We start from the raw sequence: 20,981 nt of genomic DNA on the forward strand, positions 1-20,981 counted from the left end.
AAAAAAAAGTAAATAAATAAAATATGATTATATTGTTATCCAAATATGGTATAGAATTATATATATTATGATTTTGCAATTATTATTATAAGTTGACATTTTCTTATTATCGCCATGACATCGTCGTTATCGTCGTCGTCGACTTTTTGCTGTACAGCGTCTGCTGGATTTATTTTTTGCCATTATTTATTTCCTTACTAACTATTTGTAAAGAGTCACTCGTGCAAAAAATTTTTATTACATCTTTTTCTTTTCCTTTTTTTTTTTCCTATTCCTAGAATTTTTATTATACTTGTCATTACATTCTGTTGATTTTAAAGTAATGTCATAAATATTAATTTTTTTTTCTCCTGGAACTTTTGCTTAATAAATCAATAATATGTTGCTTACAAAGATAAAATACAAAAAAAAAAAAGAAATAAAAGAGAAAATGAATGTTTCCTTAAGCTAAACTAAAACTTATTATGAGAATCTCCGGATATTAAAAGGAAGACTCTGACTAAGGCACAGACATTTATTTATATTCGCCTTAGAGCGGAACTCTAACGCAGAGAATGTCAAATCTATAAATTGAACAGTGTAAAATGTTTTGTAAATGAGGGTGTGGCAATTGAGCAGGTGGACTTGTTTTCGCAGTTAATCGTAGGAACTGTTTTGCGTCAGAATTTAGATGCGATTCACAATTTTTCAATTAGCCGAGAAATTATTTATATCAGTATTTTTGTCATGATCTACCAGCCCCCGCCCCCCCCCCCCCCCCCCCACGCTCCCAACGAACCACTCACGAACACCACTCAAACAGACGGATGGATGAAACGACTTATGGCCGGAAATGGGCGAAACCGGTGCAGTCTTCCCACATTCACAAAATTTTGAACAAATCGTCATTATCAACGTTCGGGGGATGGGCGGTGTGCCGGCGTCTATATATATCACACTCCGTTGCGAAATGAAAAGTTTTTTATCTAAGAATTTTGTCAGCATTTTCCTTCTTTATTTGGAAAAATATGAAAAATGCTTCTCCCTCTTCTCTACTTAAAACTTAAGCAAGTATATGTGCTAAGAAATGCATTTTACTTGCAGAGCGAAAAAAAACTATCTTCAGCATTAAGAGAAAGAAGAAGAAAAACTCGTGTGAAATTCAATAATGAAGCCTGTCGCAGACACAACTGCCCACGGCGCCAATTTTCTTATTAATGTGCTTCGCCAGCACAAGAACACCACTTTGGCCTTTTTTATCCATCATTTCTTGAAATAACTTAAGGTAATAAGGAAGCTATTCCTTGTGGCAATTCCTTACAGTTTTCTCTTTATTTTTTTTCTTTCTTTCTTTCAAAAAAAAAAAGTTAAATGATTAAGAAAAGAGTTTATCATGACGCGCGTGCTCTGGCTCTTATAATACATTACCACAATATTTTAAAACCGAGAATGTATTGTACTTCTCGAGAAAAAAGGTTTTTTCTTGCAATAAAAGCCAGAAAAAAAAAAAACATGAAAATGACATTTCAGCGATTACCAGAACAATAGAAAACGAATCTTTAGGCTCTACAATAACAGTGAACTCTCTTTTCTTTTATTATTATTATAAATGATTTAGAATCTATCCACAGTTTTTTTGATCAAAATTAACGCAACGAAGCTCTTGACACTGAACGTATTGTTCATCTTCAGCTTAGTTAAGCTACATTTACTTCAAGGAATATATTTGCGTTACATACCACCGCTGAAGCTTTATTCACTTTCCGGATTCTTAAAATATTTATATTCTTAATCAAAAGGAAAGTTGGACTGGATTTTATTCCATATTTAATGATTGGAAAAAAATACACCTGAGAGAGATTAGATGTGTCTCAGTTTGTGAATATAAGCAACAGGTCAAAAACCAAACCATTACATCTTGCCATTGCATCTTGAAATATACAAAGCGTATTTGCTTACCTTATCGTAGCATAGGATCCCAAACATGAAAATTTCAACGGATAAGTGAGAAGTTATTTCTTGGAAATTGCTTCCATCACTATCCAAATATTGGTAAAATAAATAACGAAATTCATTACACTGCCGCGTCCAAAACGTAAGACCAATTTTATTTTCCTTTGTTTAAATCACACCTTGCCTTCAAAGTAATTCTCAAATTTAAATAATAATATTTCTTATTAACAATTTGACCCGGCGGAAGAAATTCGTTGTGCGGACCGTCCCGACAATCGAAGAGAAGTGGTTTCTGCGCGACTTTGGCAGAGTTTCTTTGGTGTTGGCCCACCTTTTTTTTGCATGATTTTCGCTCAATTGTTCGGTTGTCTCCGCATTATCTCCGTAGCTTCTAATTTGACCGATTGAAAGTCAGAAATCATCTCCTCATACCCATTTTGTAAAAATTGAAAAAAAAAAATACTATATACGTCTTATAAAACCAAGTTCAGCCGAAACATTCATCATATTTATGAAAATGAAATACGACATAGATGTCTGTCACAGTGCTACCACTATATAACAAAATTATTTCTTATTTCTTGGTCACAGATTACAAGCTGTAGCAGAGCAGCGGAGTAGTATGGCGAACAAGTTTAGGATAAGTGGAAAATGCTAACTTTTTCACTTTAATTTTATCATAATCGAAATACCAAATAGAAAAATACAAAAATTGTTGTAACCCTCTGTTATATTCTAAAATTTGCTGCTTTTTCCTTTTTTCAGGGTAACGATGTTATATGTGAATAGATGTACAAAATAGTTTTTATTTGGTTGCAAAAATCAAACGCCTCTTAGGGTTAAAATGCAACATGTCTTTTGACTTTTGCTTGCTCTGAATAACCAAGTTCGTCCGACTTTTGCCGGACATTCGCAACTGCGTTACAGTGTTCATGTACGGAGACCTCACTAAATAATTCAATTGGTAGTAGTAACAGCCGGCATATATGAAAAACACACACGTAATCAATGCGAGTTAATGACTCACACTTAGTGCGAATTTCAAGTTCATGTGAGCAATTGCAGTTGACAAACCCAAACATGAAAGTGGCTCAGCAGTTTACGTGGATTTGTCGGTCTAGAAAATAGATTTCGTTGTAGCAAGCGCGCAACCCAAGACATCTAACGGCATCACAGGCACAGCATCACCTTACAAATATCGCTCTATAATTAACCGCAAAAGTGCCCTATGGAAGGAAAAGCCAACAGATATGGCTTCACTTTTATAAAGACATTTACACACTCACATATTTTACTATACTCGTAAATGGTAATTCTGAAGGCATTTATTTAATGTAGTTGGTTCTCGTTTGTTGTGCTATATGTGGCTTAATTTAACGCCAACGCATAAGTAGAATAGTATCCATAGCGGTTATTTTCCTGGACTTCTTGCATTGCGCTTGAACCTATTTTCATAGTAAGAATAATTACAAATATTCTAGTGAAAGTTTACTTTTTTTTGCACGGCCAAGCAATCAGTATGATGATCAGAAAGAAGCGGGACGTGAGAGAGAGAGAGAGAGACAATGATATGGAGATCGCAGCTTGAGAAAGAGTGCGTTTCCAGTGTCCTCTGCCTTTATCGACCAAGCATGTACTATAACTCCGGCCATCCGCCAATCGTAATTAAAGCGCGGTCAACCGCTCAATGAAGATAGAAGCCGGGTATGTCGCGCTTCTATTGCTTGCCTTTAGCAAAAAATGCACGCATAGCTTTTCAGATACCTCTTCACGCTTTTATATTTTGAGAAGTTTCACCAACATTCGTCTCGGAATTATTTATCACAAACTGTTCGTTGTGTTTTTAAAAAATATGAAAATTTGGCAAAATTATGAATAAAAAAAAATTTCCAAATTAAAGTCATTTAAATTTCATAACATCTTAATCTCCCAATACCAAAAGTGTTTCTGACTGAATATCATAAATAGCATTTTTTACTATGCAAATATATTTTAATCATTGTTTGCTTCTATGCGATTAGAAATTAAAATCAAATCAAAGCAAAAAAAAAAAAAAAACAAGTTAAACTAGATAAAGACTAAACGAAAAAGACTCAACACAAATATTTAAATACAATTACATATGCAATTGCATAAATATTTTTGCCATCCAGGGCTGAAAAGAATAGATACAAGCATTGTAATGATTACCATACAATGACCCAATTTAATAAGGAATACGATGCACACCAACAATGGCGTTGTCTTAATAAGTAAACTAACGTTTAAGAAAAAAACAAAAATATTCAAAATCTTACTTACCTTAAGAGGACCGGTTTCAAATACAACAATTGCTGATCCTCTCAATGTGTGTTAAATCATTTCGTCAATTAAAATTACATTTTTTTATACACTTTTCTACACTTGATATATTTTCAGTAAAATGCTTTCGCGTTTCAGAAATCGGAAATTATGTAAAAATTTTTCCTTTTCCCAATAATCACTTAACCAGGTTTTCAATAGATTAATATATTCCATAGAAATTCATTATGAGAGAGATTTTCAATATAAGATTATGAAATCATGATGAAAGCACCCGTTCTTTTTATTTTTTTCTTTCTTATTGAATTTGTCTGCTCAATATTTACTCAATATTTAATTAATGAAAACGCATGCACTTTGAAGTAAATATTTGCTTTAAATAGGTTTTTATTTTTTTGCTTTAATTTTACTCATTAATACTTTAGTATTATTATTATAATTATTATTTTGTTTATTTATTTATTTGTTTCGAGTTGTTTCTTTTTTTGTTTTTTTTTTTTTTCATATAAATACCGCATATAATATGCGTTTTTAATTGAAAAACGTCACACGCGCTTACTTAACCGATGAGAGGCCACGACTTGAATAAAGTTTGCTATTAAAGAGGGAACACGAACCTTTTTGCAAAGGACCAAAAAGGACCAACGAATTCGAAATTACATTCGGCACCACGAGTTTTTCATGTCATCTGCACGCACATATGCAACCGCGTCAAACCGTAAGGAAAAGAAAAAGTATATTTCTGACAACAATTTATAGTATTAACTGCAAATAGTAGTTGTGTTGCTGTCAAACAAGATCAAACACAAGCATCATCATACAGAGAGAACGATTTATTAAAAAGTGAAATTGTCATCAATCCAACCATTTAATTATTTATAATCTTTTCAATATACGCGTAATTTTAGAAATTGTGTTTTTTTTATTTTTTTTTTTTTTAAGGTAAATTATCCCAACATCTTCATGAATGTCATCTTTTTTTTTTTTTTTTTCTTTTATCTTAACACATAAATATTAAAGTGTACTCTTACACTTTTCCGTTCACCTTGACTAAAACTAAACTTCAAACTAAACGACTGACTAAACTAAATTGGAATAAGAACGACACTAGTTGGTTGTTAACTTTGCAATTGATGCTCTCAATTATCAATACTACAACTAGTTGATTCAAACACACAAGAGAGATGATGATAAGTAAAATTTACAAAAACGAAATTTACAAAAGAATTCATTTCGCATGTTTACTACGTTCTTTCTGCATTTAAAGCAAAGGGAGAGAGAGAGAGAGAGACAGAGGGAGAAAGCGAACCAAAATATTACTCTCGGATTAAAACAAATAAAAGCTTAGTGACAATAGCAAAAGCTTTGCAGACAATAGAAATTTGCTTAAGAGAATGCACAATAAAATCGCTTCCCTGTAAACTGGATTTACAGACTTCTCTTCTGTTTTTTGCAATAGCTTTGCAGGCAATAGACGTTTACTTAACAGAATGTACAATGAAATAGCTTTACAGATTTCCCTTCTAGTGGGATGTCTGTTTCTTCTAAAATCTTTGCAGGCCATAGAGGTTTGTTTAACAGAATGCACAGTCGTTTTCCTGTAAATTGCTCTACAGACTTCTGTTCTAGAGACAGCCTGTTTCTTGTGATAGCTTTGCTTACATGGCATGCTTAGCAGAATGCATAATTACATTTTTTTACAGACTTTCCTCCTGGAGGATGTCTGTTTCTTCTAAAAACTTTGCAGGCAATAGACGTTTACTTAACAGAATGTACAATAAAATTGCTTTACAGACTTCTCTTCTAGAAACTGGCTGTTTCTTGTGCAATGACAACGGACAACAACATAAATATCCCCTACCATGAAAGTTTGTAATATTATAATGTTACAATTTGCAACATTTGGAGAAAATAAAAACGGAATTAAATTTCCCATTATTGCTGTTTCGAAGGTATTGTCAATCTGTAAAAAGCATATGTTGCTCTTAAATTGTTGGAGAAGTCGGAGAATTTTATTTCTAACGTAATTGTGTTTTCATTTTCTCCCGTAGAGAACATTTCATATCGTCATATTTTTCGTTGTTTTGCGTGAGTTAATGCTATTTGCTGGATCTGCGACAATGCAGCAGCAATGCAACAAGTAAAGCAAAATATCCTTCCTTGCCTTTTTTAAAGTAAAAGAAAAAAACCTTTTGATGTGTTACTATGCAGCCTCAACGAACTTTCAAAATTTGACGACATTCAACTTGTACTCTTTTATTAAAAGTTTATTTATTATTTATGCATTAATTATTAGCAACCGAAAGTAATCGTGTGAAGTCCTTACTTACCAGTTATTCTATGACAGAGTATTAACCTGTAATTATCATTTCAGCCATGCAGATCTCACAGATAATTATAGTTTAAGATCTAAGGTGGACATTTTTGCAATTTTTTATAACAATTATAATAATAAATGGAAAACATATGCTTATGGCCAATAATGATGAAAAAAATGTCTGCATTTAATAACAAGCATAAATATTTTATTTTACTCTTCTGCTCATACTGTGAATATTTTACAGAGATTGTTGTCTTTATTAAGCAATTTTATGCGCAGATACTCTGTTCACAGGGGAAATTAGTAGTATGTCCGTATTTACTATTAATATGTAATTTGCAAAATTATAACTTAAGCACTTTGAAATAACATTCAGGGGAAGTTTGCAGTACATTTTTATAGGAACTTTTTCCTCTGATAAATTTGTTCTTACATCAGAAGGATTTTCTCTTATTTCTTCTTGCGGCAACAGGTGAAAAATATATACATATGTGCAGACGATATGAAATGTTGCTGCAGGAAAATATAAAAAAAACTCGTTTCTTACCTTGAAATTGTATTAAAAATATATATTTTCTTTATTGGAAGAATTAGGGCAAATAATTGAATTACCGTTTCTAGAGATATCTGGATGACCAGATTAAGTTACGATATATAGAGGAGCTAGAGGATCTAGATCAAGGTGGATGGATAGGAAGTGGTGTGCAGAGATCGCGTCATGATTACATTAAGCAAGTTGCTTTTCTAGTTTTATCTAAACCACCAAAGATGACGACGGGATTTAAAAGCCGCTACAGCAATGGCACAGAGAAGTTGCCTTTGCGTCTACCCAAAAATTCTATATAGAGATCGGGGACCCTTTGTTCTCAACTAATAATCATTCTGTATTGAGCATATAATATAAATTTGCATTTATACGTCAAGAGTTTATGACTGTAGAGAGACCTAAGAAAACAATTTCCACCTTTAAATATATACAATTATGTAAATAAATATAAAACGAAAGGAGAATGATGATAATAAAAAAAAGAAATCTTATAAAAATTTAATGAAATTATGAAGCTTTTTTTTTTTTATGGATACAGCCGGACGCCACCACAGCCATGAATCAAGAACGCGGTTCATATTCACAACAGCATCGAATGCCTTAACTTCATGTACCATCCAAAGTACATTTTGGTGCACTCATCCGTGTCAAATTAAACAATAGCGTCCAAAGTGATGGTTGCTGATGTAATCATACTACTGTCGTTGCTATACAATGCTTTTCGCAAAGAAGAGGAAAACCAACTAAATAATAAAAACGACAATTTCTAAATGCAGAGTTCAAAATAGATATACATGCACACATACGTATGTAACGTAAATATATTGGTGTATACGTTTTGTTGGTTTGTTCGTTTGTTCGTTTATCTGTGGTAAAATGTTGTAATTTAACTAACCAATAAGAGGTGTAATGGAAATGGTTTCATTGCTGTCTGTTCGAGACGAAAAGCAATTGTAAATCACAGGACAGCAAACCCGAAGGAAATGTTTTTATAAATCTTTATAAATATTCATTAGGAAACGATGTGCGTTTTCTTATATGCAGAGAGGTTATATTAACTGAAGCCATTAAATATTTTAGTTCAAGTTTTACTTATGTCATGTTCTGTCATATCTTGAAATATGACGAGAGTCTCATATAACGAGAGCACAATATAACGGTTTATTGTATTCTGCTTTTTTTTTTTTGTTGTCTCTGGTATAGGTGTTTATTGGAAAAACAAGTAAAATTTCTATAAATACCCTAGACAACGCCACATTTATGCATATAACGATTTAGAAAAAAAACGCCTTATATAATAAGCCGTTGAAAAAGTCGAATAATTTGCAAACACCGTTCGTCGTTAGGCCAAAGTACGTCAATGAATCAAATTTCATTAAAATAATTTCCAAATAGTGGGACGTAGGCTGAAGAGAATAAAACCAGGCGGACAACTTTGTCGCTTGTGTTGGTAGGTACGTCTACCTGAATTCCTTCTCGCCGTTGTGTACACAAGTGATGCAAAGTATAATGAGGCATTCAATCTTCGATGTAATAGGTATTATAACAAGTCCAACCTTCGCAGGTTAGCAATTGATATTTGTATCCAATTTCTAAGGACAAAAGCAGATTATGGTAAGAAATTAAACTAATTTACGGACGTTATTGTCAAGCGTGAAATACTCCATTTTTTAAATCTGCTTCCTAATGGGTTTTAACACAAAAATATGAAAAAAAAATAAACTTTCCCCGTGACATAACATCACGCTCTTGTAACAATCGTTTAATGACTTGAAACAGATTAACATCCTAGCGTTATACAATTGTTACCATATATTGTATTATAAGAAACTCTTATCGTCAACACAACAAAGAATATTGCAAGTCACAATCCATTATTTTTGATTGCGGTTTGCCTGACCTACTAACAAAGTTGATGTTGCAATGTTTTATTCTAACAATTTCTTTAAAATACCGTTACTTATACAAACTCAAGAAAATTATAACAAGAAAACGCAAAGTTTTCCTCTTTGACTAGTGACCAATCACAAAAACCTTATAAATATGGCTCCTATTAGCCTTATTGGTACAATAACAACACACTTTGTTACTTATCATTAATGTCGGTTTTGATTAATTAAATAAAATTTCTTTTTCCATGATGAGGGGATGTCCCCTATCCGAGGAACGCGACGGACAGAAAGAAGTGGGGGAAGAGACCGATAGAAAGAAATGGAGACGTGGTAGTCGCAGCCTGATGGCTTTGAGCCTAATCGATAAATTCTGTGACTTTACGGACTAAGCACTCACTACAGCTGCGACCAAAGTGAACACTGCCGCATTTAAGATTTCAATCCACGAGCTCTGATTTCTTCCGCGTCGCGGTTCTTTTTCACTCGCCGACTCAGGTGCACAATGAACTTCGTAGACGCTAGCGACTATTTCGATTTGCTACGAAAATACGATTTGACATAATTCGTTACCGTATTTATTGCTCACGAAGGTTTCGTATTAATTTCCCTGCATGATGAAAATTAAGAACATATTGTGGCTACACATGGTATGACTAGGTTGTCGATTACTATGCAATTGTCTTTCGGCACAAACTGAAGAAACTAGACGTCTTTAACGTACGGTATGAGCGAAATAGAGGAACTTGGCGCACACCTGACGATATCGTCGCTTTATTGAGAAGATAGTTTCATTTGAGGAGGGAGAGATTAAGAAGTTATTGAAGAAATTTTCAATCTTTCATCAAAATTATTTCGATCTTTAACGATTGCAGACATTTCACTCCATTTCAATGCTTGCAAGCACAACACAGACAAACAGACAAAATAATAATACAAATATTTTATAGGTTGAAACTTTATGAAAGGCTTCTTAATAAACTGTTGTCATCTGGTTTTATTAAAAGGTGGTCAAAGGATTTCCACGATCCGCAGAGAGGGTTTCTATGCATCATTAGGGAGGACATTGAACATGCATTTGGACTCCTAATTATCATTATTATGTCCAATCCAAAAATCATTTCTTCAACTTACCTTACGTAGTTTAGAATGGGGCACAGACAAGTTCTTACATCCGAACGAATATCGATTAATTCTATCTAATTTATCTAGTCTCCAACGTAGAAGATTATCCATGGAATAGGCTTTTATAGTGAAGTGCACTTTAAGAGATATTTTGTCATCATTCGTGCTCAGTAAGCTCAATTTTAACATTCTGTGGAGTGTCGCAATGGATTTTCTTTCTCTTAAATTGTCTCAATCAAACCATGTCTCAGGCAAACCATTTAATGATGTTTGTTACTTGTTTTCAAGGTTTCACGATATCAACCATCGCATTATAGTCTCGTATTGACACTTTTTGTCTCATATTCAATCGTTCATCGCGATGTAAAAGGCCCTCATTATGAAAGCACTCTTAATGAACCATGTATTATGTAAGCACTAGACCTAATATCCATTCTTCACTACCTATATTATTGATGCTAGAGGAACTTCATCATTCAATCCTAATGGAATATTTATAATACTCTATATTTCTTTATCAACATAACTGCGTTGAGCAAGTATCGAATTCAGGTACACGTGGTCTCCCTTTAAATTTAATTTTTCAAATTAAGTTAATTGTATTCTACACAGTCTTTTCCTACGCTTTGCATAACCCATCTAAATGGTTTTTCCTTGAAACGTTAGTTGGTATTGGCTATTTATTAGCTAATATTTTATGTATAAAGCAATAAAAAAATAAATAATTTTCGCTAAGTTTATACTCAGAGTTATGTTTGCTAATTTACTTTCGCGCCAAAAGAATTTTGAGTTTTAAAGGCTTAATCTTAAGCTAGTCTGTACTCATCTGGATGAGATGAAGAGAGAACCAGAGGAACAGGAAGAAGGAGAGAGGCTGTCATATTATTAAAATTTTCTATTTCCCGCTCCTGCTCCAACCGCCTTATAACTTTGCCATTTAATTCAATTAAAATAAATAATACACATACATATTCAATTATTTTATCTGATATTAAACTTTAACTTGAAGTTTTTTTCTACAATTAATTCGTTGTAGAGCTCATTGTTATAATTATGCAACAACTTGCAATAAATAAATTTATAATTTGTAAAAGGAGAAAATTGAAATTTAAAAAATTATATGTATATATATATACATAACAAAAAAAAGGAAAAATAAGTAAAAAAAAAATGGAAGAAATACATACATACATGAATACATATACGCAGACATACAACTAATTCATTACGCTAGATAATCACAATTAAAATAATAATAAAAATAATACGCATATGTATGGCTGAGTGTGAATGAATGCAAGTATGAGTGCATTTCCTTAAACAATTAAAAATTATGATTAATTAGATCATACATTTATTTATTCAAATTTAATTATTGTAATTATGACCACAATATATATTAACAATGAAATTAAATGAAAAAAGAAAACAATTATTGTTTTCATTTAAATGCAAATAAAAAAAAAAAAGAAAAACGATAAAAACAAAAAAAAAATAAAAACATTTAAAAAAGTTAAACCACTGACTGCAACAGTAAATATTAAAATCACTCCTTTGATAATTAAATGAAAAAAAAAACGAAAAACGAAACCAACAAGAAGAAAGAAAACTATAAACGCCTCATACCGAAACTTGGGCACGCAGCGCCTTTAACAATCGCAAATGTTAATAATTAATTAGTTTCTGGAGGATCTTAGAGAATACTTTTTGCCCAAGTTTTTTAGGTATTGTTAGTTTTGCATCCCTTTCCCTACCTGTAAAACCGGACTATAACGTGTCGGCCGCGGTAAGCCTGCAGAGTGTCCTAAAAGATACGTTTGGCCTCAGTCTTTTGGGAATTGTTGTCTACCCAACTTATTAGAAGCTTAACTTGAGCTCAAGTTGATCTCTTCTGCTTCAGTTTTCGTCACGGGCAGACGTAAGTAAGACGTTTTAATTTCTTACGCTGATGAGATATATATGCTTAATAAACACTGTCTTACGTAAGTTCGAATGTTATCGTCAATATTGCCAAAAATATAGTGTAAGTGCGTCCTTTCACCGCGAGAACGACAATGCAAATAGTTCGCAACGGAAAAGCAAGTAAAAACCTTATAGTCGGCTACGGTCTAACTTTAAATATCCCATAAAATACACAATTTCACTTGATCCACAAATACACAAATACTTGATACAGTAATGCATATACGTACAATGGGAAGTGGTCTCAATCATTTTCAATAGCGTTCGCCGTTGAGGCAGAATTATTTAAAAATTCGCATTTCTAGGCTGAAGACAAATAATGCGTGGGCAGACGGACAGATAAGCTTAGAGCGTTTCAGGAAATGATTCGCAGTAGTTCGGTATAAAAAATAGGTGGATTTATATCAACTTCTTCTGGGTGATGCATACACTCGCGCAAGCTTAACATATCCTTGTACCACAATTAGTGTATGACATAATTTCAATATCATGAGTGAAAAGTTTTACGCATTTAATTATATATTATTTCAATTTTGAGTTCATCTCGACTTAAGTGACAACCTATCGCCTTAAACACCTAAAGTAATTATGTTCGCCTTGATATGTGTGCTTTGGATACCCAGCATGTTGGGACAGTGGCATTGTAACAATTTGCTTTCTACTCTTGGCTTATCTTTGCTGAGTAATTCAAAATGTTACAAGCAGAATGAAAAAGTGAATATACTTTTACTACTTTTGTTTCATCGTTCAACGGTGAATATAAATAAATATGAATAATATTGTTGTAAAACTTGCAAAAGATCTGTTTATATTATATTAACATAAATATATATATATATATAAAATCGGAGAGAAATCGCATGTGTTTCTGTGACAAGTATAAATATTGCATATTGTGTACACGCATATGGACACATACATACGCATATGTAAATGACTTTTTTTCTTTGGTTATTAACCGAAAATCAAATTATGGCTTTAAATAGAATGCAAAATGACCAATTAAGCGAAAATGCAAGAAAAAATTTCCTTCTGAAGCCAATCTCTCAAATGACACTGTGAGCCCTTACTTTTTTTCTCGATTCACTTATTTTCCCATCTTGATATAACCCGGGAATTTTTCTAGAAAATTCTTAACCACTTTACACTTTGCCAGCATATGAAGTCATCCTTAAGGTATTATGTTCTCAAATTGTGTTATTGTTGCGAAGAGAAAAATTAAAAATGTATTTCTGCTAGAGACGGGTAACAAAGTTATATTCGTCATATCTATCATCCTAAGTACATGTGAAAGAAGCAACATGAAATAAATTGTTCATTGCAATGCTGCCACTGGCCGTAAAAAAAGAGCTCTTTCCATTTAGAACTTCAAGATAATTATCATAAATATACTTCAGTCATACTGTTATTATAATCGATTATCAATTTTTCAAATTTTCATCTCTTATACCAAATACCGAAGACTGAGGGTCAATTGTTCAATTTGTCAAAACGTTTGCGACGCCGAGGAAGAAACTTCAGAGATCCCACGAAGTACATATATTCTTAATCAGCATCAAATTCGGAGTCGATCCGTTCACCTCTTCATTAAAATGAAACTATCGACATCAAAAGTCACATATGGCGGAAACATTGGAAGCTCTTTCTCGGTGCTTGGTCTTGAAAATGGGCCAGATCGTTCAAATATCTCTGCCTTTTTGGTTTTTTGTTCATTACGCATAAATTACGGCAGATAAGTCTGCAAAAATGTACTTGAATGTATATCTTTTGGGCGACCTATGCAAATATGAGAAAAATTGGTTGTGTCTACTTAGTATTATAGGATGTCAAAACTGAACATTTTTTCAATACCTTCTTAACGCGCAGAAGCAATGTTCAACAATCTCATAAAGTATATAAGGCCTGTTCCACTTTCAAATTCGGATTGCACCTAAGCATGTGCATCTGTTCGTCCGCAATGTCCGCAAAAATGAAAATGGCGACTATAAATTTGCAAAATAAATTGAAAATGGGCCCACAGTGCTCACCCGCCTAGGCGAGGGAAACTGTGAACATTTTTGCTTTCCGTGGTTTTTGCTTTTTCCTTATAATATACAACACGAACACCGTATAAATTGCCACTTTCAACTTTATTGTGAAAACTGGAAAAAACGGGCGATCCATCCAATATCATAAATTAGGAAAATTAAGGTCTTTTGCTTTCTTTTAGTCTTTTTTAAGACAACAGTGATGGATGTAAAAGATTCGATCGCCCACCAAATATAATTTTCTTACTTGTTCAGGTTACTTGCATCTTTTCAGTCATTCGAGATTCTTGTGGGGAGTATTTGCGATTCTATTTAAACTTGATCTGAGAACTCGAACAAAGGGCAGATTGTCCAAACTTTAGCTTCCTGAGGCAATTTTTACGATTATAGGCATTATTCATCTGATCACGATTACATTATCAAAGCCGACTTGAACTCGAAAATTTTTCTTTTTACCTCTGCCAGTTTAAATTCAGCTCACTCCTCATACTTAGAAGCTCCCATCGCTGAAATTTGCATTAAAAATCTATTTATTATTCTCTATCTTCTATTTTTAATTTGTATGCTAGACAATGAGTAAAAAGGAAATAATTGTTTTATTATGATTTTGCAGAAGAGATAAAAGTTTTTTTTATTTATATTTTGTAAATTGGGTAAATGTCGCTAATCATTAACTGTGCATACATCTAAAACAGATTTGTAAGTTCTTACTCTTCTGAATGAACATTTATTGCTACCTGCAACTAAATATGTTTGTTGTGTACATGTGTATTTGTGTTAGGTTCTTAATGCTTTTTCATGGAATTTTAATTAAACTATTTCCTGTTGCGACATGACAGAACACTAACATACATGAATGCACATAAATGTCTATAGAACACACGTAGATGTGTTGCATAATTTGAAAGGAGAACTTATATAAATATATATAAACAAATATATATAAGCATGTATGTGTATGTGTGTTTTGCTCTGCTCCCCAGCACTTCTTCTACTTTATAGCTTTTCTCAAAAAATCAATACATATATACTTAAAGTTCGTGTTCCCCCCCGTCTTTCGGTTCTCGTGCTCTAAGTTGGCTCGTGCGAAGTAAAGCAAAACAAGTAAGTAACAGTAATATGAGAGCCAAGTTTCTTTTATTTTATGAGCAAGCTAAAGGAAATAAAATTAAATTTTCATTTCGTATAGAACGGTGGGATCTTATTTGCCTTCATATGATAGTAATTAAGAATGAATGTGATTTATATTCAAGTGTGTATCCATAGGTAATAACAGAACAGCGCGTAATGCATGCGCATGTATGCACCATTTCTAAATCCAAACTAGCAAATATGTGCTAATCAAATTTTATTTGTCAATAAACTGTGCACACATATCCATAAAAGAAATGATCCTTTTTTTGTAGATGTTGATGATTTCATTTCGCCTCTAGTACGACATGCTTACTCCAATTTGCCTGAACTATTAAGTGATTAGATTATGAATATATATTCAAAAGCACATTTGTTTCCAAAGGCACACTCGCATATCAATTATTAAATTATGCACTTAAAATTTTGTATTAACGAAAGAAAAGAAAAAGACAAACACTTCAACTCAGTAGAAAGAGATGAAGGTTCGAGCAAGAAGGAAAGCAAATTCTTACCAAAAGAGGTAATCCGTTGAATTTTACATGTCGATGGTAACACGAATATGTTCTTGAAGACATTTGCGATCAATATGATCACGCTGAGTTCGTAGTCGAAATGCTTTGCATACTAAGCCACTGAAGCGGAGATTTCTTCTTTTTTTTGCAATAACTAATGCCACAATGCCCATATTAGATCTATTGTTATGCTCTATACATTACTACTACACTACACCTATGCCCGAAAATATGATTTACTTATTATAACAAAGTCAATCTTACTCCCCATTTTAATCTTCGCTCTCTATTACATATAGATGGGTCACTGCCATTTTTTACTATATCCGAATATATGGTTTACTTTTCATAACAAACTCAGTCTTACCCCCCCATTTTACAGTCCGCTCTATATTGCATCTATGTGGTTCGTTTCCTTTTTTAATCTATCCGAAAATATGGTTTACTTTTTACAGCAAACCCTTCTTATCTTATCTGATTCTCATTTCGATCTCTGCCTTATACTTCCTTCTCATTCGTTGCAAGAGCCATTGTTGCAAATCAAACATCTTAGACTTCAACTTAAGCAAACAGGAAAACTGCGAAAGAAAATGTTAAGAAAAATTGTCAAAAACAAAAACATTACATAAATTTTAGAGGAAAGAGAATTTAGATCACATCTGCGGACGTATATAATATATTTCATTGGCGATTTGGATTTTTCATAAATAACTAATCGCATTCTTGAGATATAAGCCTTATTTTTGAACCTTTGAAAGTTGGAATAAGACGTCAGAATACATGGATATATGCAATGCTGTGCATGGTTTATTTGCTAAGAAAAGTTTACAATTTTGTTAATCTCTACCGATTTTAATATATCCAGATCGTTCTCTTTTAAACTACTAGTATACAGGTTCTCGCAAAGTTATGCTGCTTTGTTATCATTTGAAACACCCGCTTTACTCTTATAAATGCTTTCATGTGTGAATAAATTCTCGAAAATTTAATATCTCGAGCGAAGTCATTACTTAAAATTTGTGTCAACCGACTTTTTGCCCAAGGTTAATTCTTGCAAAGTGAGCGTATTTCTAGCGCCTTCAATACTCCACCGATTGATTTCAAAATTCTATTGAAGCGATTTGATTTTATAGTCGATTTTTGACGATCATTTGCACGTCCCTCCACGAATATAAAAAAAATCGTTCTCTACGCACTTGTGTAGTAAAATTCGTTTTAATAAATTGTTTAATCTTTTGTAAGTATATTGAACAATGGGACCAATTATTTTTTGCTTAAAGAAAAGAAATAGTATCTTTTGAGTACGAAATTATGGGTAATAATTTCGAATATTTTTACTTGAGATAGACCCTTCTTTTATTATACCGGACGATTTAGAAAGTGATTCAGAATCACTAAGCTTGTTTGTCCATACGTCTGTCTGTCCGTCTTGCTCAACCCACAGGGCGCAATTTTTGAGAAATTTTAATTAAATATAGGACAGCGGAAAGACGCCACTGCAAATGGTTCGGATCGTAGCGCTTGTTCGACTATATCTGACATAACGCTTTATTTTGAAAAGTCACTATACGATATGATATGACAGTATTAAACGAAATGATGTAGGGTATTTAACGGCCCCTGGCCAATTATAGTATTTTCATTTGAAGTGTTCTATTATAAGTGAAGCTTCCGGTCAAGATTTCTGAAAGCTACTGCAAATAGTTCACATTTTCTAACAAGATTAACAACTCTTAGTTACTTGGTACACCATCGCCTCGGCAACGAAGCCTTTTGCAATAAAACAAAAAGTAATAAACATGCAAACTCTACGACAAACTTAATATGCGTATTAATCCTAATGATCCGGGCTTTGAAATAATATTCGTTAAATAGAAAAAAACGAGTCTCTGAAATGGTATTTCATGCAAATCACATGATAAACTTACGGACAATTGAATCATGTTGTAAGCGTGCAATAAAAAAATTGAAAGGACAACAATCACACTAAACACCAAATGAAAAAAGCAAACAAACAATGAATGAATAAAAAATACTTGATTGATATGGACAGGTCCTGCTGAACCAATTCACACTCGCATACCGACGCACACACGTACCATTAATAAATATTCCATAGGATGTCAACAAAAATGATAAGAAAAATAAAGAGCGAGAGAAAGAGAGCGAGAGCGAGAACGAGAACGAGAGCGAGGGGAACAAAAAGGAAAGAGAAATACAATTTTAAAAAATAAAATAAAAAGAAATTTGCTTTGTAAATACGATTCTAGTTAAACAATAAATAGACGAAATGAAAATGTTAAAAAGAAAAACAAAAAAAAAAGTAAATAAAAAAAGGCAAAGTTGAAAATACCACAAAAAAATAGAAACACGCTCGAATTGAACGCAGCGGGATTTGGTTGGACTTTATGTGTGTCCGCGACCTACAAATTCCAACCAAAACTAGTAATAAACGATAATGTATATGTATAAACGTATGTATACACATATATATATGAACGAACAAAAGCAATGGAATGTAATGAAAATCAAATGAAAACCTAAAATGACTTTTACACAATAACCAACAACGACAATAACTGCTAAAATAACTAAAACAAATTGTAATCGGCTTAAGTCGAATCTTATAATCCACTAATACTTGCTCACTTTTATGTAATATTTAATAAAGAAAATATATTCCGTTACACATATAAAATACTAGGCAAGCATTACCTTACCTGGCTTCTCTATGTTTTCCCATAACAGATGTGATCTTTAGAGGTAAGCAAAGGGAACGCCTTCATATGGAAATTATTGCTGCTATCCCCATAAGGTCGACAAAGAATATACCATAGCCGCGTTTACTACTACTCCTTCACAACGAACTTGAGACTTAACTTGTCCTAGTTCGTTATGCACCCCTAAGCTCACTAGTTGACAGATCCAATTTAAGAGAGAGTTCGGAGGGAGCGTTATATATAAATTCAGATAAAACTATGATAGCGTGATCATAATATTAATTGATAGATAGACAGCCGGACAGACAGGCAATCGTAGCGATATAGTTGACTGCTTTAGGTGCTGCTTAAATATGATATTTAGTTTATATTAAATCCCGTTATATATATTATTATACTTTACAAATATTTGGCAAATTTAACACACCCCTGTGGTGGATACGAAAATGAACGAAAAGAAAAAGGACAATAACAACAGCTAACCAAAGCCACAAATGTCAAAACATATTATTTTCTATTTAAAGTTGCACCCTAGTGCGAATTTAATCTTTATGGCAAATCCAATGAAAGGCAAGCAATGATCTTTCGCGCACATATACATACAAATATGGAGAGGAATTTAATAGACATACGCAATATATACAATTTATCCGAGTCAATTGTCCTAAAGCTTATAGCTTTCTCACGCAATTGAATCATTTATTGCTTACCTCTCTTTCTCTCTCTCTCTCTCTCTTTCCTCCTCTCTACGTATTAAAGCGCCAGCTTGCGCTAGGAAGACAAGAAAATACAGAGGAAAAACAGAATTCATTCATTCTTTAAAACAAACATTTTATGTTTATTTCACGGCGACTGACTGACTTTTCTTAATATTTTTCTAACAATTTTCATAAAAAAACGTCGTGCAGGTTAAACGAATTAATTACGAAACTAGTATTAACGATAATTAATAGTTATCATCTGAAAATATTGGATGAGAAGCTCCACTAAAATACATGTACAAATAACTGTACTTTATTTACAATATGCTTGTTAGAAAAACTCAGTAAGCGAAATACGTGTTGGTCATTAGCCATGGTCTCTGCCATTTATCGGATAGATTCGGAATGACGTCCGGATGATGCCCGTTTTCGTACATCTCCAACTTCTGCGAACTAGTTACCTGCTCTAAATATGACCGTCTCTGGTAATCGGGAGGCGAAATGTCCGGAGCATGCTCGACTTGTGGTGAAATTTCTCAGCCTAACCTGAAAATGATTTACTTGGTTTCCTTTGCTGGAGACAGGGTAAACACTTTTAGCCCGAATCGCGCATTACTCTGTAACGATTTCATAACTTACTGCATTGTCACTGCAAACTAACTTCATCTGTTAAAAACAGGGCCAACAGTAATATTCCGCCATGAAGAGTCATTCATACCCATCGTCAATTAAAAAGAAGTAAAAGGAATAAATTTTCATATATCTTCTCTTTGCACAATAAAGTTATTCGTGTACTTTTGTATGAGTTGTTTTTGAATAACAAGCAAACAGCACGGAAAATAAAGGAGTTCTCCGGTTTTGTTGTATAGGTGCTTGGGCATAGCAGCCGCATTCTTAGACCGGTTTGAGTTATTTTCGAATTCCTTTGCAAAGTTGCAAGCGATATCTTCATTTTTTCAAATGCGAAATTTTTATCGAAGATATCACACAGTTGGTTGGACGGACAGATTAACGGACGCACATGCTTAAGTGTATTCCGAATTTAAAACGGGCCAAGAATTTATACGCTTTATGGGGTTTGTGTGCGTGTTTTAGGCGGTATTGAAAAGAAGTTAAATTCTAATATACTGTAATATTGGGTAGATGGAGTCACACATGTACGACAACATCACCCATAGGATACACGGTCAAATATTTGTAGGCTTATGGGCTACAGCTTATGCGTAGTGGACAAGAAACCAATTTGCTATCCCTTTGAAAAACCAAATATGTTCTCAGTTTACGTGGTACTGCAGACCTGTCCTTTCACCGATTTACTCCATTTTCCATGCAAAGAATTTTTAATGTTTCCGCTAAATTTGAACGAGATAGTTTGGGTTTTGTGGCCAGGAGAATAGTTATAAGAGAGTTTGATGCTGATCAAGAATGTATATGCCTTGTGAGATCTCCGAAGCTTCCGTCTCGGCGTTGCAAACGTTTCGACAAAATGAACACATCCCAAGGCCTTCGGTGGTGGATGTACATCAGCAACGCAACATCGATCTCTTTAAACGTTGATATACACTAAACGACAGTTTGTAAACAACAGACACACTTACATCGTTCAAGTTATCGTCTAAACTATCTATGTCCGAGATTTCGGGAAAACTGAGTGCATCAGGTATGTTTTATGAATGAACCTATTTCCGCGAAACAAATTTATTTATTTGTACATTTAATAAGAACTTATTTTCTCGTCCCTTAGTTCACTTTTTTATTTATTTATTTATTTATTTATTTATGTTTTTATTCATCCAATCGTTTATTTTTTT

General features: G+C 33.2%; 1 protein-coding gene across 2 annotated transcripts in view; it reads right to left on the minus strand.

Annotated features, from left to right (window-relative positions):
- Window positions 1-4,632, minus strand: part of LOC119638723 (neural cell adhesion molecule 2) — a 279,884-nt gene extending 275,252 nt beyond the window's left edge. For both annotated transcript variants that reach the window (XM_038035683.1, XM_038035676.1), the window contains exon 1: window positions 4,234-4,632. The gene's annotated coding sequence lies outside the window, so the exon portion shown is untranslated. The remainder of the gene's footprint in view (window positions 1-4,233) is intronic.
- Between the last annotated feature and the right edge of the window lie 16,349 nt (window positions 4,633-20,981).

Source organism: Glossina fuscipes, unplaced genomic scaffold (assembly GCF_014805625.2).
Source record: "Glossina fuscipes isolate IAEA_lab_2018 unplaced genomic scaffold, Yale_Gfus_2 109, whole genome shotgun sequence".
In the NCBI taxonomy this organism is placed as follows: Eukaryota; Metazoa; Arthropoda; class Insecta; order Diptera; family Glossinidae; genus Glossina; species Glossina fuscipes.